The sequence below is a fragment of the Arctopsyche grandis genome, chromosome 6 (assembly GCF_051622035.1).
Source record: "Arctopsyche grandis isolate Sample6627 chromosome 6, ASM5162203v2, whole genome shotgun sequence".
Taxonomy (NCBI): Eukaryota; Metazoa; Arthropoda; class Insecta; order Trichoptera; family Hydropsychidae; genus Arctopsyche; species Arctopsyche grandis.
In genome coordinates, this window is record NC_135360.1 from 18,505,001 (window position 1) to 18,523,035 (window position 18,035).

An 18,035-nucleotide genomic window follows, 5' to 3' on the forward strand; every position below is an offset into this window, starting at 1 on the left:
ATGTCTACAGCCATTCACCGTTCACTGCGGTTCTAGGACACTCACCCCCTGGTTACATACATATACCCCCGGACATATACCCCCGGTCGAAATCCCCCTGGTCATTAACCCCCCGTGCATAAAAACCCCCGTGCAAATAACCCCCGGCATAAAAATTGACAGTATCTTTAATAAAAAGTCAGTATCAATATCAATACTAATTTATTTCAGTTATAATACATACATATATCGGATTCTTTATAAATAATCAATATAAAAAATCAGTCAGATAAAAATACAAATTCAGAAGTACAGATGACACTTTTATTAAACGTTCAATACCACAGAACGCAAACGCCAACTGATGACTGAAAGTTTTTAAATTGAAATTTATTCTATTTACAACAATAAATTGAAATTAAATATTGAATATAAATTGAAATTAAATATGCTCTACCACACTTAATCTATTACTTTTAAATTATTAATTACTATTTTTAAATATTTTTTATCCATGGTGGGGGTTATTTGCACGGGGGAGCTAATTACTAGGGGATTTTTGACCGGGGGTATGTGTCCGGGGGGTATATGTCCAGGGGGTACATGTCCGGATACCGTTCACTGCTAGATGAAAGCCTCTCCAACACGCTTCCACTTCTCTGATTTCTCTTAACCATCTCATCCCACACATTTTCCTAATTTCATCTTTTGCATTCTCTCGAGCACCATTCTAGCACTTCTTTTGTCCACCTTTTGTCAATTTTTCTGACCACGTGACCCGCTCATTGCCATTTCAATCTCTTCGCTCTATTCACTACATCCACAACCCTTGTCATACTTTTCATCCACGTATTCCACTTACTGTATTTTCTCGCTATGCCAAGCAGACATCGTTCCATACTTGGCGTTCAATGTCCAAATTTCACATCCATACGTCATCACTGACAATACATATTGATCGAAGATCTTTTTCTTCAGGCAAAGTGGCATTTTTGATTTAATAACGGCAATCATTTGTCCAAATGCACTCTTAATCTTAATCTAATACGTCTCTTTACTTATTTTACTTTACTACCGGACATTATATTATTTGTCAGAATCGATCACTGATCACGTTTTCATCATTTAGAAAAAATGTATGTCTCTGTGTGTAACTAAAACTTAGTATTGGGTACTGAAATTCTTATCGATACGACGTAAATTTTTTAAGTTGACCGGAAATGGTACCTCCCTTAAAGGTGTCCTCTTTTCTTTAAAGTTTTTGAATTCAATTATCTTTCAAGCGCTAACTGAATTGGACTGAAATTTTTTACATCTAATAAAAATTGTAAATTATATACCCTAATATTTTTAAATATTTTTACCTAAACCGGAAGTAGTACTTTTACTCTAGAGAATCAAGGTTTTTCATGTTTTTCTCAGAAACCTTTTGGTTTATTGAACTGAAATTTCATATCTACAAGTTTTAGGTTAATACTAAGTTATGTATAAAATTTGTTAAGCATTCGTCAACCTGAAGTGGCAGTTTACTCTTGTTCGGTTTTTCTTTTACTATTTTTTTCGAAACCTTAAACATGTGTGCTCTTCACAAAAAAATTAATGTTATGAAAATCACTAAATTTACTAAACCGGAAGTGGGAATTTTTCCTCTTAGAAAGGTCAAAAATGCTGTGGCCACTATTCTATCCATAACCCTGAGCGTATCAGGGGGCTGAAAATTTATATTTGTATTTTTACTTTATCTATGTACGTAGTAACAATAGATGAAGTTTTGTGATCATGTGAAAATTCGAACTCGAGATTGATTCGAACTCGGAATCGATCACTGATCACGTTTTCATGATCTAGAAAAAATGTGTGTGTTTGTGTGTGACTGTGAGTCTGTGTATTTTGGGGATGTTTTGAACACCGTTAGTCCTATCGAACTGAAACTTAGTATCTCTTACTGAAATTCTTATCGACACGACGTTAATTTTTTTCAAATTTTTAAGTTGACCGGAAATGGTACCTCCGCTTATTATTCTTTATATATAACTTAGAGCTGATAAGGTTTTGGTCAGAATTCGTAAACCAGAAGTAGTATTTTTTTTTAAACAATATTTCATTATTTTATTTTGACCTTTTAAATTATTTTTATTTACTTGATATTTAATGTGTAGGTGTAATACTGATAGTGATTTTAAGTTTTAAAAAAAACTCAAACAAAATCCGACAACTGGATGTAGAACTTTTGTCTTGTTTGAGTTTCCCTACACTTGCGCTCAATTTGTATCGAAAACGCTCCCATAACCGATATGTGTGAACGTGTATGTACATATGTTTAATTATCGAATTCTGTATTGTGACCTTCTTATATTTCTCAAATACATAGATAAAGTGATGGGTTGGTCACATCTGATTTTTTTAACTTGTTAATTCAACATTTGAAAGCATGTATGATACTCCAAAAATATATGTTACTAGAATCATATATACATACATACATACAAAGTCATTGCTGAGACATAGATTTTTTCTACAACCACATCCCGATGAGGCGACGGAATCTTGCCAAGCCTCACGCAACGATGCCGACAACGTCGATCGTGTAAATTGTGAAATCTTCAACATAGTCTCACCGTGGAGACGTTTGAGAAGCGGCTGGTGATGCGAGGGCGTGGGTGGGTATGTGCGGTTGTAAAACAAGCTACTGGGGGGTTATAGACCGTCTGCGGATCCTGGCGAGGTCACAGACTCCACCGGCTGAAAGATTTTCAGCAGCCAGAGACGTGGGACGCTTCACGCAAGATCACTAAATACCATTTAACGGCGACAGGGGTGCTCAAACGTTCGCGATCATTTTAATTCCATATACGTACACGAGTACCATGTGCACATACCTGATACAAGTAAAGTACTGGTGTGAAAATAAATCATTTTCCTTTGTATGCTTATCAATATTTTACTTATCATTTCCATATATAAAAATCTTTCATACACAATGCAATTTAAACATTGTCAGACTTGAAAAGGCCTGTCAATCTATCTATCCATCACATTTCAACAAGGTGCAAATACTAGAGGTAATACAAGACCCTAACTATCGTATTCTGAGGGTTGTTCTGTTAGTATACGAATGCGAATAAAACGAAAATAAATAGATGTACATATTAGAAACATTAAGTCATAAAATTTTGTAATAGTTTAATGTAGAGATACAGTCGTTGTAAAGCCACTTGTAAAACAAGCTTTTGACCAAAAATACTTGGGCATTTGAAACAACCACTACTTATGTATATACAGACTGTCTCAAAACGACACAACTATTTCAAATCCAAACAAAAACAAATCTGTTTCTTTGTCATTGATATTTATTGTGTTAATTTAATGGAAAACAAATGGATTTTCCTTTTTGAAAATTTGTTTATGTTTAGATTCCAAATAGTTGGGTCGTTTTGAAACAACCTGTATTTTGTATTATAGAAATTTTAAATCCTTAACATACAAGATACTTAACTAATTTATTCAAACTTCAAAGAAATAAATTCAAATTTACATTTACAACGATGCAATTTGTATTGAACTCATTAGATGGATAAAAAAAACCGCTTAACACAATTCAAGTAATCAGAAATGTAAAAAAATGACTTTATTTATCGTTTTTTTATAACTTTCAATGTCGTGATTTAGCAAAAACTATGTAACCGCCCGACAACTTTGACTGACATTCCAAATTTCATGATTTTTTTTTTAATATAATATATATTTTATAATAAACTAATAAAATATAATATAAGACTGTTCATCAAATTTTGACCTTTTGAAGTACATATTTTTACATATAAAATATTATTTTATAAATTCCTTCACCATTGTACGGTGAAGGAATTTATAAAATAATAAGTTTTCTATGAAAATTTCTTGAATGGTACGCAAGGGATAACCGAATAAATTTACACAAATATTATAAGCTGTTTGTACACTATTTCAAAATAATATATTTAAAACGCGAATTAATAACCTTTTCTAAATATTGCTAAAAAATTATAAATATTTATTCATATGTTCATATGCAAAAGACAATTTATTCACAGACAAGGCATTCACAAAGTTTGTACAAACATACAAGTTCAAAGAACACATCAGAAATACCACCACCAAATTCTTCAAACAATGCTTAGAAATGTTTCCAAAAAACCTTCACCCAAAATTTCCAACCCCTGCACATGTAATACTCTGGCATTATATATACGACCGAGCTCTCCTCGCCATCTCTTTATCCATAATATAATAAGCTCGAGTGCAACCGAACACAGTCAGCACGCGAATTAATACTCCCATACTTACTTAGGTACACATATACTTTTTTTACGATAGGCACTTATCGAGCGACCCTCACGCACAATAAACGTATACGTTCGAATGTGCGCCTCGCTCTCTACCCTCCGAAAGGGTTGAACTACCCTCGCATACTGCACGAGAGCAAAACAACCCGCATCACGTCCAACATGAAATATGCAGCAACGCGGGGCAAAGGAAGTAGCGGAGGACGGGCATAGCCCCGGGGTGTGAGGCAGATCCCCCACACCTTCCCTTTCACCCACGGCCCTCTTCGTCCCGCAGTGCCGTCTTCGAGAGGGACGAGAGGGGCCGCAGGATCGCGGCGCAGGGGCACTCTCCCGCTCACCCTCCGGGCTATATAACATTTTCGAGAGTCTCGGTTTCCACACGATACGTATGCGAGTATATGGTGTATGAGAGTATGTGTACAAGGGATGAAAGAAAAGCCTGAAAATTCGACAGCGATCCTACACCAGTAGTATTAAGCGTTACAACAATTTCTCGGTAATCAAAATTAAATTTGCTTTAGTGCAATTAATAGCAAATATTTGAAAGAAATTAACATTTAAATAACACTCCTTAGTTTAAAAAAACCAGTTGTGTGAGACCAAACATGGTAGAAAAAACTTTTTTCTAAACGCTTGAAAAAAACTACAAAAGTTTTAAACTTTTTCACGATTTTCATTTCACAAGAAGTGCCTACATGATTATATTTTTATATACCTACATTTGAAACTTATTTTTAGAGTAAGATTTTAATTGACATTGATTTTTTTAATATATTTATATGTATATATATTTATATGTAATATATTTATATGTATATATATATATATATATATATATATATATATATATACATATATGTATGTATCTATATAATATTTAACCACATGTTTTACATACATACATACATATATAATGCGCATTAAATTCGAGATCACCGAAAATAAAATAATTCCTCATTCAAAAAAAAAAATACACGAAATATATACGAAAATAATTAATAAATATTGCGAAATTGTTATTTTATATGTATGTACGTAAAATTTTCGTACCAAACACAAGTATGTATAATATATCAATTTCGGATGGAACAGATTAGCATCCTATTATCATTATTATATTATACCTAAGAGCAAAGGCTTAATCAAAATTATTAGATTTCTTCTATAGTCCGCAAATATTAATATAATATTAAACATTTCACGAAAAACTTAAGTAATGAAACAAAGCCTAACAAATTTAAACACAATAGCAGATATGACCACTTTTTAATGCGACATAAAAATTCAAAGCCAAAACAAAATTAATTTAAGTACAATATTTTCGTATAATTTACAGATTCCAATTTGCAATTATCATAGATACGTGTACCTACCTACATATGTACATACATATATGCATATAATAGCTCGTCAATCTTAAGGCCCGAAACTCGATGAAGAAAACGGTTTAATGAGCATCACACCCTCTGCGTCGGTTTATTATATTATAGTCACACATATCTACAAGTTTAATATCATAAATTAACCCATAAAATCGACTATAATAAACTTGAACTATAAGTTATAACGCACACTTACACGATATATGTACATGTGTAGTGTGGGCGAAAAGCGTCACGCTTCAGCCAGCCGAGATTTCATTTTAAAAATGAACCTAGTTTTCCGCGAAATTCGATAGATATAATATATTGTGTGGAAGATGAATGTAGTGAACGTGTGATTGTGAATGCTGAAGGTTCAGAAGATGGCAATATTTCAATCGATCGAAAAAAAATTCGGCAGTTTGTGAGTTATTTTCTTTTTACTTTATTTTAGTTGGGCAGCCGATAGTTTTCCCCGAAGGATCGTTCGCTTTTTGTGTACTCGCCGGAGATTGCCGACGGTTGTCAAATATTTTTAAATTATTCAATTAATTATACGACGACACCTCGTCCGTCTCTGGACGCTATTGATAAAAGACGCTCGCGACCTTATCGGAAAATCGTGAAACAAAGTCTTTAAAACGACGCTCGTCAAACTTTTTTCATTTAAATGTCAATCGACGACTCCCCGACATCTACCGATTCCCCCTTTTAACTTCATCTCCAGTCCACACCCTCCCATCCCGATCGGTCCGAGATCAATATGAAACGAGTCAAATCAATCTGCCGAACTAACCACGAACTTATTACGGCGCTTAGCGAAACGAACGGGGTGTGCGCTATCATCGTCTTATGTTTTATACTACAAAGGATCCGCGAGGATAATATCCTCCATCCTTATTTGAGATGCGTATTCATCTCTGGAGCAATCTCCCGAATCGCCGGAGATTAAAGGATGAGGCCGCGAAGCCGGCGTGATTTATTCCGTAAAAGATATCCGGAATCGCGAGCAGCCGAGGAGGACGCGAAGAACGAACGGGTCAAAGACAAAAAAAAACCGGTTGAAGAAGAAATATAAGAACGTTTAAAGAAGTCAGTGTCGAGCTTCATTTGCCATCATGATCGATACGTGCTTTTCTTGTGACGGACTGTATTTTAGTTAACTGAGCATATTCGGCATGAATATCTATAATACGTACATATGTATGTACATATATAGCCTTAGTCTGCCCTTGGACTCTGGCCAAATATTCCGGTGATATAGTCCATTTTGCGTCAAATGCTTGCATCTCGCTTTCTTTTATGATGTTTATGGAAGATTTTATATCACTTCAATTGAAAGAGACGATTTTCGTGTAACCTCAGTGTTGAATTGTGCATGTGTTTACAAGGTGATTTCTTAAGCATATTTTTGTCAAAATCCTTGTCTTTACAATGAAAAAAAGGACTATACTTGAATTTTCTCGTGAAGAGGACAAATGTTTAAGGGGTTGAAAAAAATAGTGGAAGAAAAATCGAACAATAGCAAACTGCCACTTCCGGTTGAAGGATGCTCACCAAATTTTATATACATATAATTTGGTATTAAACTTAAACTTCTAGATATGAAATTTCAGTTCAATAAACTGAAAGATTTCTTAGAAAAACATAAAAAAACCTCACGTCTCTAGAGTAAAAGTACTACTTCCGGTTGAGATAAAAATATTTAGGTATAAATTTATAATTTCTATTGCATGTTTTCAGTCTGATTCGGTTAGCGGTTTGGGAGATAATTTAATTCAAAAACTTAAAAAATAGGACACCTATGTATAAGGAGAGGTACCATTTCCGGTCAGCTTAAAAATTTGAAAAAATTGACGTCGAATTGATAAGAATTTCAGTAACCGATACTAAGTTTCAGTTTGATCCCCAAAATATACAGACACACACACATTTTTTCTGAAAACGTGATTAGTGATCGATTATGAGTTCGACTTAATCAAAATCTCAAGTTAAAATTTTCGCATGACCACAAAACTTCATATATTGTTACTAAGTACATATGTAGATTTCAATACAAATGTTACACTACGTATTTATAAAAATAATTTCCGTTGAGAATAATTTAGTTGAATAATTTTGCCACCAGTTTCTTGGACCTGACAGTGACATTTTAGTGGAAATCAACAAAAGTCCGAATGTGTTTTCCCATTAAAATTCCCTTAAATAGAAGAAAACATGATGAGCACCAAATCGAGATAAAATCAGATGATAGCCATAGCGTAGCCCACTGGTAAAGTCATTTTTCACCATAGAAAAGTCGAGTACTCAAATGCAGCAGCATATGTCGGTGCTTCCATTAATTTTAACCACCCAGAAGTTCCCAGGTTCAAGCCCTGGCTTGGCCTAGATTGAAAAGAAATTTATCCGGAAGTATTTATGTAGTGCTGCTGGTCAGACTTGGATATTTGTGACTCCAAGTCGATCGTTTCTTATCAAAGTTTGCCAATTTATCTAATTGCATTGTTGTAACGGTTCCTCATCAAATTGTCAAAACTATCCTACTCACTATTTCACCACTATTTGAATATAATTTCAAATTTATATACAAGTTTAAGTATAAGTTTAATACTATGTGTCGCTCAGGGGCAACCCGTAAAAACATCATGGGAAAATATATAAAAATAAAAATAAATATCCTGGCCGAAATCGAGTAATTATTCGATCTATATATGTAGATCTGGATGGTTATTATATCCAAATTGGCTGTCTCTTTTAAGAGTTTGTCAATTTGTCTAACTAAATTGTTGTGACGGATACAATAAAAATCAAAATCCCCCCCTTCCCCTTCGTTTCTCATAAATTCGTCGAAAATGTAATTTTTTTGGTTGTTAAATATACCAATGTACAAATTTATATTGTAGAATGTGCTCAGTATTTACATATGTACAAGGTGTCGATATGGAGCAACCTATTATGACACTTATACGTGTAAAAATTAAATACGTATGCATGTAAATATAAATAAATCAAGAATTTGTGGTAAGATATGTATGTAGTCCAATACATACCTCCTATAGACATTTTCCAATTGCCACATTCGAGCAGCATCAGTTAAAGGACCCGAAAGCTTAAAAGTTATCGACAGCGTCATATACTTGTCTCAAGCAGGTTGCATTACAAATAGGCAGCTCGAATTTTAAGCACATACGTACATACATATCTATGTAGTATATACAAACGACTCTTACTTAAATAAAATAACCCCGTATACAAAGAACACGATACTATGGTGCGTCATATAAATCTAAAAATAATACCAAAATGGCATTTTCACTGTACATAAATAGAATATCACATCAATAATTTTATGTGTGTGTTTGAATATAAAGAATTACGAACAAATAAATAATACATAATAAAAAAATAACATAAATGATATTTTTGCTAGTCTCGAAATACTTTGTACCAATATAATGAACGACAAAAAAAGGTTTCAAACAAAATTTTGTGATTTATAAGTACAGGCCGTGCATTTATAGAGATCATCCCTCGCTAAAAACGCAAGACAGATAGAATAACATAATATCGTCGAAATTAATCCCCGTGTCGATTTGTTATTAGACCGGACAGAATATAGCCGTGTCGTTGGTTATATTGGGGCATATGCCGTTAGCGGCTCGTTAACGTGCAGCTTGATGGGGGTGGTGGGTGGACTACAGGGTGGGCGTTGGGTGGGCGGGTAGATGCCACGTGGCATCCGCCGCAAAACCATCAGCAGCGGCAGCTTCCTATCGTAAATCCTGATTGCCACGACGATCAGGATAAATACCCAGCAGGTGACACTGCCTCAGACTGCTCGTGCTCCAGACCTCCGGGGAGACTGCGATGGTAATCGACTGTCAAGCGAAAGAGCAACCCATTCTGGCCGATACCAAATTACAAACTCGTTATATATGTACATATGTATGTGTGTATTATATAATCAACCGTAGATGCATGTGTATTTTCTATACTAACGTACGTATATACATTTCAATATCAAAATTAAGCATCTGTGCCATGTTGGCACATATTTTGTACGAATACTATGATGATTGCTTAAACTTACTCAAAATGTATGATTAGTACTCACTTTATTGATTGTGGAATAAGTATGATTGTATATAATTTTTTTATATACATAATGAATTAAATTCTTAATATCGTAATTTTATTTAGAATCGATTGTCCGATCCACTAAAACTGAACGATCGACGACTAACTATCTTGTATTTTATAGATTTTTTTTTCATTTTACATAAAGAATCAATATTTTTTTTAAATATAGAAAAACAACTGAACTTTATTTTCATAAAATTAATATCAATTTCAGAAGTAACCATCTAATATATAATTTCGAAAGAGACTTTGTATGTACATATGTATGTTTGAATCGTAAAATCCGTGATGTTCAATTTAATAAAAAAACAAACGAATATTCAAATAAATTTAAATAAAATAAAATTATTCAAATAAATTTAATAAAATGTTTACTGTTAGATTGGCCATGTTTAAGCGGTTTACATTACAAATACCGATCGAAGCCGGGTAAAATCACTAGTTACCTTTTTAGTTATCTTTAGTTTACCTTTTTATGATTTTGTATATTGATCTCATAATTTAATAACATAGTTAAGTTTATAGATTAACGATAAAAATAAATAAGTATAATTCAAACAGAATAAAACGTTTCAAATATCAAAAAAAGGACTTAATGGCAATTGAGAGTGAACGGGTTATAGCTGCTGATCGACGCGATCAAACGTCCGAATCGTAAAGAAAACCGGAAAAATCCGGCAAAAAGAAAACGAGGAGAGAAATGGTTGCGACGACGGTAGGCCAGGTCCGCATCCGAACGTCCTACCGAATTACACGAGTTTAATTCGAAAAGGGACGGATTGGGATTAACCGTTGCGGGCAGGGCTCTCTTTTTGATAACATCTTGAAAGCGGCCGCCGCTTAATGACCAAAACCTACCCTGGACCGCTTCGCTTAACTGGCTTTAAATTTTTCTCTCGCAGCGGCCAGATGTCCCCGAAGTTTTTCCGAGAATCAACCACTCCCGCCCACCCACCCACACGATATCCCATTCCTAAGACCACTCTCACCCCCTTCCCACCACCACCCCCTATTCTCCTCCCGGCACTCGCCTGTTTCGTCCCGTTTCGTTGGCGCCGGCCCTGGAAAATGTTACGGTTAATATTGGATTACTCCGCCACATTATCGCTTTTGTGCGAAAACGCCTAGACGTTCCGTTCGTCGGCTAATTAATTTAATATTCGTCAATTTCGCGTGCAGCGGCCGCAGGGTGTTTACGTGCTAATCTGATGATAAGCGAAGAATGGACTCACCATATCGTCAGTGTCGGAGCCGATTTACTTAGCAAGAACTTTCCCCGCCGAGCGGATCACCTGAAAATTAAACAAAAATACAATTTTACATCAAATGTCCATTAATCACACATGATAAATATAAGCATTAAAAATAAAGATAAATTTATCAAATAATCAATGTTAAAGTAACAAATATTTTACTCCAAATGTAGGTACATATGTATTATAAAATTGATGAAATGCTTCGGGAATTAGATTTTAAAATATTTCTTCAAATAAACAATCACTTGGACATAATAACCTGGACTTATTCTACTAAGAAAATCCAATTTATATGCAATTTATATACATAGACGAAAAAAGGTACACATCCTGGTTGAATAATTTGCGAGATTCGTTTCATCGACATAGGATTTCTTTTAAGAGCTAGCCAATAATTTCAAAAGATTAAATAGTGATGATTTTATCACACACCAACTGCAAAATAAGAGCAGAATAAAGGCGAATTAAAAGCCTTTACAGCATTAATGATTTTTTAAAATAAATTTTCAACTTGTACAAATAATAGCTTCTTATATGTATGTACATATTGACTGACTTGATTGACGTGTCGAAATACGTTTATATGTGTGCCACAAAATATCAAAATGCCACATTTTTTAGTACCTTAGGTTCGTTTCACAAAGCACAACGAGACCGGGTGACCAATGCGAAGTATTCTACAAAATTCGCTTCAAAAGACATTAAATTTGATGAGTGTTTTTTGTAAGCAATGTGTCAAACATACCATCTTTCTAAACATTGTATTGAAAGCAATAATGTGGCGTCAGATTTGAACACGACCGTAAAAGCGGAAGTTGCATTCAAGACAATATTTTCTATACATACATATATACCTATATATTGTATTTGAGCGTCTTGTGGAGTGGATCAAAGAAAATATGTTTACCCTGAGCGAAATTTATCCTCGCTACGCTACAATGCATTTGTAAAATAGTATATTGTTCTTAAAATTCATTCACATTATATTCACCAAAACATTAGTCAATTTCATTATATACATACATATATGTATACACTCGCACTGATAGTTATTCAATTATTATATAAATTAGATTTTGGAATAATACTAATATATAAATTGTAAATAAACGCTAAATTAAAAGCGAATCATCTCAAAATCAATGTGTAAAAAAATATTTGGTCAACTAATTATAGCTTGAAGTAAATATGTTGACGACTTGCCAATATGATATCCATTATCACACGGTGGTAGGATATTTGAGGACGGGGGTATTTTCGGACGGGGGGCTGTTTTGCGAAGCATCCGGTTTCGACTCACGTGCGGACAATAATAGCGACCGGTGGGTCGGATGATGAATGGTATTTTTATCGCCGATCCAAAGACTGCCCCTCCTTTTTTTATACATACATCTCACACCCACCTCCCCATTCGAAACAACCTTCTTTATTGAGGGTTCTGCGAAAGCCTCTACACGGGCCAGCGTTTGTCACTTTGTCGATTTCTTCTCGCCATGCGTGAGCTCGCATACAAACTACTGCCTAACGGAAGAAGGTCGTCAAGGGTTGTTTCGCACCGAAATGGCCGATCAACGGAAATGGGTGTTTCAAGGGGGGGGGGGGAGGGGGCAGAAGAAAAGTCTCGACGATTGACGATCCACTCTTGGAAAAATTCAACTGCAGCCCGCTCGACGACAGATGCGTGCGATCGAACGTGACGCTCGCGAAAAACTGCCCGTTCCGCGATTGGTCCCCGCTCTGACGGTAATTCAGGGGGGGTAGCATAGTGAGTGGACACGTTGCCGACATGCAATTTGGCTGGTATGAGAGTATATAAGCGACGGCTGTCACACAACGTGAGCGCAATTATCCGACACGACCAATAATCATAAAGTGCAATCAGTCCCCCACGAATGTCATAATGACCGGCGATGAATCAGCACACAAACATGTTGACAAAGCGGCAATCGCGGCCGGATTTTAAACGTGACGTAACCGATGATGCGCACTCTGTAAGATGAGGTAAATCCTCTATTGCCGTTCGAAGAGTATGGGGGATCGATCCTCTAAACAGCGGAACTACAATGCCAACGTCTGCACGAACTAGTGTAATACACATACATACATACATACATAATATAGAAGACGGGTACTTGAAATCGTAAAAAAAAAATCAAAGCACGGTTGAAATCAACTCAAAATCTATAGTAATTGTGGGAATTGTTTATAATCATGATAACTATATGTTAGTAAAGATCGGATTTAAGTTTTGGCAAGAGTGCAAAAATTGTAAGAGCCAAACTGGGCAAATTCTTTAAAATAAAAGAAGGAATTATTACTAACACTAACTATTTTAAAAAATATGCTAGTCACAGGGATATATTTGTGGAATAAGCGTTATCTGTAATATATATTTTCACTGGCTTTATGATTCATATGTATGTATTATATGTATGTATGTATATAATGTGTTACTATTGGTAACACATTATATACATACATACCCATTACCAACTGGCCCAGCTTAATCTGCCTCAACTGGACTCCGATCCTCGGTCATAAACCGATCCTTACATATTTGTATTATTATCACTAGAGATCGGCGGTCGGTTTCTATTTGGACAAAAAAATGGATTTACCATTGTCAATATCTATTGAAACCGACCGCCTATCCTTAATTATTACACATCTTTCAAAGAACGGGACCATTATTAAATAAAAAGAAACGTTTGTATTATCCAGCACTGTAGGTCACCAGCTCGGCACAATACTGCATGGAAAAGACTACTCTATTCATACTATACAGCACCGCCAGTTTAAAGAATATTTTTCGTCCTGCTGTTATCGTGCAGTTTGCTGGCTTGGACTGTACTGGTAGGAATGAACGAAACTTAAAAAAATGATTTTTCATTTTATATAAAAAAAATCAGCACAGCCCGAAATGTAACGATAAGTTTACCGAATTTTAAATTTACAATATTGTAATTGTGTTGAAAAGTTTTGGCGAACAGTTGACGAACACTTTTATCGAGGCTGCGACGATGACACGACAGTGTACTTTTTGGGTTTGTAGTACATCACGGAAATATACTTGAGAAGCGGAAGCGGAAACTAGTTCAATTACCTCATGCAAATCGTCGCGAGGGGTCGTGCATCACAAATTCAAAGTTTCGCCGAGAGGAAACCGGATAATCCACAGGCCGGATAAGTTTTCGCCATGTCGACAAATACGCAGATATTTGAAGTGAGAGAGAGAGAGAGAACGGACAGATACGTAGAAAATTGGACATACACACGCTCACGCACTCCTCTACCCCAGAAGCCAAAAGTTATGCGTTGTTTTATTATTCCGGCTATATTTTTTTTTCATGTCGACGTTCATTCGTCACGCCGGGCAGAAGAATGCGTGAAATATTGGCGCGAGCTTTTTTTTGACGCGCTCGGTGCAGTCGCCATTTTGTGTCGGGAGTGATTGGCGCTCCGGAAACGGACCATGTTGCCAGTCGACAGGGTAGAGTTTATCTTTTTTATTTATTTTTTTGCGAGTTAGCGCTGTCAAATTAAATAATTTTTATGCAAACAGTGGAGAAACGGAGAAAATTTGATTGCTCGGCGTGTTTGGTCGCACGTTGGCCGCTTAATAGTCCGGGTAAACAGAAGCGTTCGGAACGGCTCGTTAGGCGATTGAGCGGAGGCTGGAAAGGGAGGATGGAAAAGGAGAGCTAAAAACAATTCTTATACTCCTTTTGTACCCACCTTAACTACGTTTTGTTTTAGCCAGTTGTAAAATTTCATACGAAAAGATGAGAATTATGCCATGTTTGACATTCAAATGATTCTAAATGATCGTGGAAGTCATGGAAGCATACTGTCCGAGCACTGTAAAAACCAGTCTGAGCAGCAAAAAAATTACCGGAGCGGAGCCTAACGAATCGTTTACTATGTTTGACCTTTTTAATTTTTTAATTAATTATATGTATTTACATATTTTAAAGCATTAAAAATTGTCAATCAATAAAAAAAAGACTATAGATTACGATTAAGATTTTGAGACTAAGTCAAAAAACTGTAAGAATTGCGCATTTTTCAAACGATCAGATCTCATAAATGCGAGCAAAACAAAAAAACATTCTGATTCAAAGGGTCAAACTTAGAAATAATTGTTGTGTCCGCTCTGGTAACTCAAAAACGTAATTTTTTTTTTTGCTCAGTGTATTCAGTCAGCCTATATTAATCGATTTTGTTTTATAGAACACTGGTGGTGCTACCCGGCTTTGCACGGTAAATGGAAATGAAATGAAAACCATTTTGTTACCCACATTTGTTTTTTTGTTAAATTAATTTGAATCGAAAATAAATAATATAATTTAACGACTGACCTACCACAAACGTCTTTGACTAATCGACTTTGATGACAGCCAATTACAGAAACCAATTACAGACGCCGTTTCGGTTTTATATATCCACTCGTCTCTGTTTTGCGCAACTCTCATCCATCTCACCCCACACAATTTCCTAATTTCGTCTACCCATCTTCCTTGCGGTCTTCCTTTTACCCTTTTCCATTATTTCGGGTACCATTCTGGCACTTCTTTTGTTCACCTTTCGTAAATTTTTCTGGCTACGTGACCCGCCCATTGCCATTTCAATCTCTTCACTCTATCCACTATATCCACTACCCTTGTCATAATTCTCACTAAAGTATTTCGTTTCCTGTCTTTCCGCATTATACCAAGCATACAGTATTCCATACATTTTTGAGTACATTAGACTTTGTGTAGCATCTTGACATTCAATGTCCAACTTTAACATCCATACGTCATCACTGGCAAAATACATTGATCGAACATTTTTTTCAAGAAGGCAAAGTGGCATTCTTCAGACAAAGTGGCACTCCATCTTAATTTCATACGTCTCTTTATTTCTTCTTCGTTGCTACCGAACAACATATTAAAAATATCGACAGATTTGAGAGAGCTCTAACACAGATACATTTGTGGATAGACACGTCTTTCGTACGATCTCGTAATTGCAGGTACAAGATATCGTTAAATACAATTTTACAATGATAAAACCAAACTTAGTCATTAAAAAAATCATTAAGCTCATTTTAAAAATAAAGTAATGTCCGGTTCAATATTTAATAATATTTTTAGTACTATAAAAAACAACGACGGGCACAAAACGAATCTTTGTTGCGAACAAAGACCTTGGATCTGTTGGCAGACAAACTGCTGCGACAGATAAATTGCTTGAATTTTGTATGCAGATTTGTCTGTATTCTATGTGTGTTTCCACCTTTACTATAGGTACCATTATAAAACTCATGACAAATTAAAGCTTTCAGCTCAGACCTCAGACAAAATTTTCAGCCACAAGACGAAAACCCAAAGTATACATATACATACACGATTGTACGAGAGCACCCTGTCTGGTTTTCATTTACCATTTTTGTAGTATGCTCGATACCCAAAGGTCCTATTTGATTATAGATATATAATTTCTATTGGGTAAAATTTGAGGTTGATATTGACTGATTACATCAACATTAATACTTTCAGCTTCGACATCATGAATCAAACCGATATTTAAAAATCACAAAGGTTTTCCCGTCACCCTCCGCCATATCCGGAAAAACCTTTTTTCTCTCGGCTCAAATTGGCTGATATCAATCACGCGTTTAAGAGTCTCGCCTGACTCGAGAAAGACTATTGATTAATTATGCAGTACGACGACACCACTAGACTTCGATCGTTTCTTTAAAGGACCATACAGATACAAAAGTCCGTGAAACATGTCTCATGTCACAGACTCTCCACCCTTACTCAACCTTTTCTTAAATTTACCTCCTTTCTCCGAACGCCTTCGTCAAAAGCCTTCAATTAATTAAAGGAGTCTTAATTTAGTGACGTTTTTGCGTCAGCCACCAAACGCCGAATTTAAACCGACGAAGTTTAAAATAGAACGTCACATGTCATTTTTGTTTGTTTACCGTTTTAACAATTGACCCGCTATAAACTAACATCCGCATGTTGTAGTAAAATTACAAGTGAAAAAATTTAGCAAAACATTTCGGCTCTTCAGCTTATGAAGAAAATTTGTATTGTGGAAGAAATTATTTAAATTTTAATATATAAAAAGAAGTCTTCAGAAACTGTCTTGAATAAATAAAAATAGAAAATTTCAAATCGATTTACGAAACTCATTAGTTTGTTAATGAAAAACTTATAAACATAATTTTAATCAAAAACAACGTAGGTCCTTTTAAAATTGCATACATATTATATTATATGTAATACAAAAATTGAAAACAAGAATTATCAACACATAAAGAGAACTGTCGATTATAACGAACTACATATGTATAATTAAGAAATATCCTTATAGCATAATACGATATGTTTTGAACATTTATTTTAAGTCCTTATTTAGTCCTTTTACTTGATATGTTCTATTATTCCTCCAGAAGGCATATAAACAAAAGTTTCAGTTTTTTTTTCAATTATGCCATACATTACCATTAAAATAAGATAATATTATGTATAAATATTAACAAAAACGAATTGGAAATGATAACAAGATAAGTAGCTATTATAATAAACCTATGATATATTGGGAACGTTATTTAAAAACAATTAAAAGCATTTTAAAATCAAAATCTTTCCTAAGAGATATACCACTCAATTACTTAGAAATCGAGTACATATGTAGATATCTTAGAATTCCAATATTACAATATATATTACTTTATCTACTAATAAACATTCTCTTACCCCACCACATTCCCCCATTTCTACTAATAAGCTTCCTATTAAATAAATGCATTTAATAAACCAGCAGCATGGACTAGTGGTTAGCATATAATGCTTTCGAACAGAGTGGGCACGGGTTCGAGTCCCACTGGTTGCTGCTGGTCAGACCTTTGTTTGTGCTCCAGGTTGATAATTTCCTATCAGATTTTGTCAATTTTTCTGATTTCACTTTTCTGATTT

General features: G+C 35.0%; 1 protein-coding gene across 1 annotated transcript in view; it reads right to left on the reverse strand.

Moving 5' to 3' along the window:
• The window catches only part of LOC143912634 (tolloid-like protein 1), a 108,498-nt gene that overhangs the window by 78,746 nt on the left and 11,717 nt on the right, over window positions 1-18,035 (reverse strand). Inside the window, exon 2 of the mRNA XM_077431929.1 lies at window positions 11,041-11,100. The gene's annotated coding sequence lies outside the window, so the exon portion shown is untranslated. The remainder of the gene's footprint in view (window positions 1-11,040; window positions 11,101-18,035) is intronic.